Raw genomic sequence first — 5,278 nt, 5'->3', positions numbered from 1 at the left:
CCGATAACAAATTCTTCTTCTTTTAGACTTAAGAATGTTTAGCATATGAGCAGGGTCAAACAAGAGACAAAGAGGAATAAGAAAGAGGAACTGAGATGATCAATGACGATACATGATGATGAGATGCTTAAGACTGGTTATGATTTGTTGACAGGATACTCATGACATGATGTACGTGTAATTCTCCCTAGTTGAGAGAGAGTGTTAAAATATGCAACTATGGTAAAATTACACTTTTGATAACTCATTTGATGAATATGATGATTGCACTAAATTCCTCTTTTTGAGAGGACCAAAATCGACCTAAAGATCACTGAAAATAGATAAGGGAAAATATACTTATGAAGAAAAACCCACATGCACATATTTGATAAGGTCGGCCCTAAAGCAAAGTGGACACCCTTGGAAGGGTATAAATATAAGTGACCTCTGCCTCATTTGGAAATCATCATGAGACACTCTTCTATCTTGGTTTTTGGCTCGCAGAGGTCTTAGTCTTGTCCACAGAGGAACATGTTCGCTCAAAGATGAAATTGCAGGGTCCAAAGCTCACATCTTTGTTTTAGGGTTTTGGGCCTCAGTTGCAAGCACAAGATAGAGAGATCTTGACTGCAGTCGCTTGCCACCAGGCTTATTCGTGTGACTAAAGCATCCCAATCACATATACAAATCTTCCTTCATGCGACCGACATCTAGGGTTTTAGGATCTCAATTGCAGACTGCAGTCAGTTTCTTGTAGGCTCCAGAGAGCGACTGGAACCTTCCCAGTCACATTCATGACTCCTCCTTCATGCAACCAGGACCTAAATGAACGAATTTCAGTTATCCGAATATTTCGCTCAATGACCACAGTGTTCGATAGTTGACCGCAAACAGTGACAATTCATTACAGGCTTCAGAATCATGATTTTGAGTATAAGCATTATTGGGTTCATTTCGTGGATGTTGTAGTTTCTTTTGATGAATAGTTGTATGAATGAAGATATGGATCATTTTACTCTCTCTTTTGCTGAACATTTTATGACAATCTAATAAGAAGAAGAATTTGGAAGGGTTTTCCCCTTGTGGGGTTTTTCCTTGGTCTCCGACCAATCTTGGTGTCTCTATGTGTGAATATTTTTCTTCTGTTGTTCCTTTATGTTCTGCTGCATTGATGATGATATTGTTCTTTCTATATAGTTGCATATATTGTTGAATAATGATGTAAATATGAACAATGTTATGATTTTATTTTTGAACTTAATGTGCTAAAGAAGAATGCAATTATCAAAGCAACAATATAGCCCTAAGAAAAATTAACACCATCACATGTAACTGGTCACAAAAATCTATGAATGACAACAAAAAGCCACTTTCATGCATGAGAAAATAGGCATGCAAACTAGGAGGGAGCACTTTTAAGGAACAAATTAATGTAAGGGGTCATTTAGGGCTTTGTAGTGCACTCAGGCGCTCAAGCAAGTGAAAGGAAACCTCAAGGGTGAAATGGCGCACTCTGAAGGGTCGAAGAGGTGAGTTGTTGAGCCTTTAGACCTTCATAATGCTCTCATGCGCTCAAGGATCACACTCCGAAGGGACAAAGGAATGGGTTGACCAACCTTTAGGCCTTCACAATGTGCTCACGCTCTCAAAGGCAAGGAGGGCACACTGGCACACTCCAAAAGGACGAAGGAAGATGCTTCGAGTCTTTGGGGTGCGCTCATGGCTCAAGGGAGGGCACATTTCTTCGTGGTGAAGAAGTGCGCTCAAGAAAAAAACTTGGTCATTCTAGTTGCAGTTTTCAAGGTTGATTAGGCTTCAAGGTCCAAAAGTGTGCTCTGCCTATTGGAAGCTTAGAAACAAGTTTTAACAACAAGATTTGATGATAAGATGAGAAGAAGAAAGATCTGCAAGATTATATAGATGTTGTCGCATTCACGGTGGAATATGAAAGGTTGAAGAATGTGAAGAGTTTCTGCATGTGATAACAGATTAACACTTGCAACATGAATATTGAACAGAAACGCCAACAAACAAACTGAAAAATGAAGAAATGATAGCAAGAAAAGCAAGAACGATAGTGAAATCATGAAAGGGAATGAAAAGATTCAACATGCAAAACTTACTTGTAGCGCTGGTTGATGAAGAGTTTCTTGATCCATAGCTGTGCGCCCAAATCAGATGGAATGATTATGTGAATGAATGATTAATTGGGTTGATTTAAAGAATTTTACATGCAAAATTGATTCATGCATGATCGCCACTTGTTGATGAGTGAAAGGGTTATTTAAGAGAACTTAAGTGGGCTCATATTTTCTAGGAGTGCGCCCACATGCAACAAGATGGCTTATGCATGCACCTAGAAAGAGCACATGTATTCAACACTAATGAGTGTGCTCGGGTAGGGCACACTTGCTCTGCATGAAGGAGCATGCTCAACGAGGGTGACTTCTTCAACCCAAAGGAGTGCACTTAAATTGAGCGAATGTCTTCATCAACTTGGAGTGAACTTTTTATTTTGAGTGATTTTCTTGCTTTTGTTTTCATTTTTTGTGCTTTTGAGTGTTTTTCAAGCGTGTGCATGGCGAGAAGGCAAGTTTCTAATTTAAGAAAAGTGATGAGGTCACCCAACCATGGACTGACTAACTTAAGTGCTTCTAATGGTTAAGTGACAACACTTATGAAACATTGACTTAGGAGGGCACGACACTAGGAGAGAACATATGAATAACAAATCAAACAACATGACGACATAAAGGGGCTTGAAACAAAAGTTGATGTAGGCTCCAAAAGTGACATAGTAAAAAAATTTGGAGGGTCGTTGTTGTAGTGACAACAGGTTCCAAGATTACTCAAAGTTCCACCTTTGAATAATATTCGGATCTCAACGTATATAGTTGTGTCATCACATCCATATGCTTCAACACATTCATATATCTTAGCATATTTAGGCCTCTTCGACAATCTGGGCATTTAGGCTCTCTGCCACAAAGAGTTATCAACCAAATACCATATTTGTTTTTCTACATCTGGGCATCTAGGTCTTCGGGGATGAGGAAAAATATCCACTTAACAAAATCACTAGATTTTTTAATTTCTTCGCTGGTTGACAAATGGACCCCAAATAACATGGCAGTATAGGTAGGATAACAGATGGTGTCAGGTGGAAAAATATGATGACACGTCAACTTGAAATGTGGACACATTGTAGGTAGATTTAGACTTTGTGGGTGGCTAAGTGGCCCTATTATGAGTGACAACTAGCAAGTTCTGATTGGCTCTTGGATCTTTGACATGGCAACTCCTGCAATCTCGAGATTCATGCTAGGGACCCGTTTGGTGAAGGCTTCCTATGTATTTCATTTTAACCAAAATTGGTGAAGATTAAAGCAACTGTGCTAGATTAGCAGTGCAACCTTTATCCATCAATCCAACCTCCAACAACATGAAAAACCATTTGAGATCCGACATTCACGGTCACGTTAAGTGATCCAAGCATCTGATGGTCCAAGGGTGCAAGTAGAATGCACATATGTTTGTAACCCTAATTCAGATGCAATCGATAAAGTTAGTTAAGCGAAAGTTCCATGAGGATATGGTTCCGCTCAATGACGGGTTATTCAACTTATTTAGATCTAGGGTGTGCACATATTGATGGAGTGGATCCATATTCAATTAGAAAAAAGGTATCTTGAGTAGTTATTTGGGAATCTGATAGTCTAGGGGTACAAGTAGCTCGCACATATGCTTGTATATTATATTGACTTTGTGAAAAAGGTATCTGGGTATCCGAAGGTCGACCCATACAACATCGTCAGTTAGCACTAAAAGAGTTGGGTTTCCAAATATATTTGAAAGTGCTATTAAAGTCGTGGTCCTTCTAGTTGGTCACATTGGTTAATCACCTAAGACCCAAGGAGCCAAGGAGCCATTGATTCATGTAGTATTGAGGTTATCTGGATCAGATTTCCAGCAAGAAAATAAAAAATATAATACAGGTCATTTGTTTGAATTGTTGGCCCTGCCATGGTTGGTTGCTTTGAAAAACTATGAATAAGCTAGAATACTTTGGAGTTGAAGTATGGGATTGTGGAGATAGAAGGAGTTTTTGGTGCGTTGTGTTTCAGGGGAGAAAAGAGAGCAAAACAATTCAGAGGAATGACGTCTGTAGAAGACATTTGATTGTAGAAGAGGACAAAGGATAAAGATCAAAGGATGTCTGTGAAGCCACACTAAGGATTTAGAACAAGAATTAAGGTACAACACAGAGGAGTAGTACAAAATAATGCTAAATTCACACTTAAGAAATTATGCTAAACATTCATCAGGTTGGTGCCTGTATTTCTGAGGGAGTTGGTACGTCCTTCTGGTAGATGCCAAAAACAATAATTTAGGAGCTTCGTGCTTCACTCTAGTGGGTGCAAGAAAATCTTTGTAAAAGTAAGTTGGGCCCTACAATATCATTCACTAATAAAAAAAAGTTTTCCACATATATTGCTGTTAATGTGATTTTTTATTTTATTTTTGTATTAAACGTGTTTTGAATGGTTAAGATTGGATATTATACTAATTCAACTCTTCGATAATTATATTTCCAACATCTTTAACCTATTTTCTTACATTTAAGGAAAATAAACTCTTAACTATGCAAAAACCAAGTAAATAAAATCTTACTCCAAAAAATAAAAATAAAAATAAAAAACATTTACAAATAAACTAATATCCCATATAAATAACAATTAATAAAGAAAATTATGTATTTGCAATTATACCCTTAGTTTCATTCAAAGAAAAGAAACTTTTAACTATGCAAAAACTATATAAATAAAATCTTACTCCAAAACCAAAACATAAATTATATTTACAAAATAAACTAATATATCATATAAATAATAATTAAAAAAGAAAATTATGTATTTACAATTACATCCTCAAAGATAAACTTTTTAGGATGCTTACAACCACATTCTAGCTTTATTCTTATATAGAACTAAATATCACTAAATGAAATTAAAAAAATAAAAATAAAAAATTATTAATATTTTATTTGTAAGTTCGGTAGGATTACATTTTTATCATGTCGAATTTTTTGAATAGCACAAAATTAGTAAGACATCATTTCCACAACCATTATCAATTAAACTACCCCACAGAAACAAAAAAATATTATTAATAATTAGAAAAAATAAAAATATTTCTTTCTAAACAGATAATTTTTCCATCGCAAAATATAGTGACCCTAACCTAAGCTATATACCCACCCATCTACTGGTGCGGAGATTCCGTGATTGAAAATAAA

This window comes from Pinus tabuliformis, chromosome 7, assembly GCF_031772625.1.
Source record: "Pinus tabuliformis cultivar Carrire ecotype Pingquan chromosome 7, CPIR1, whole genome shotgun sequence".
Lineage (NCBI taxonomy): Eukaryota > Viridiplantae > Streptophyta > Pinopsida > Pinales > Pinaceae > Pinus > Pinus tabuliformis.
This window is presented reverse-complemented; position numbering follows the sequence as displayed.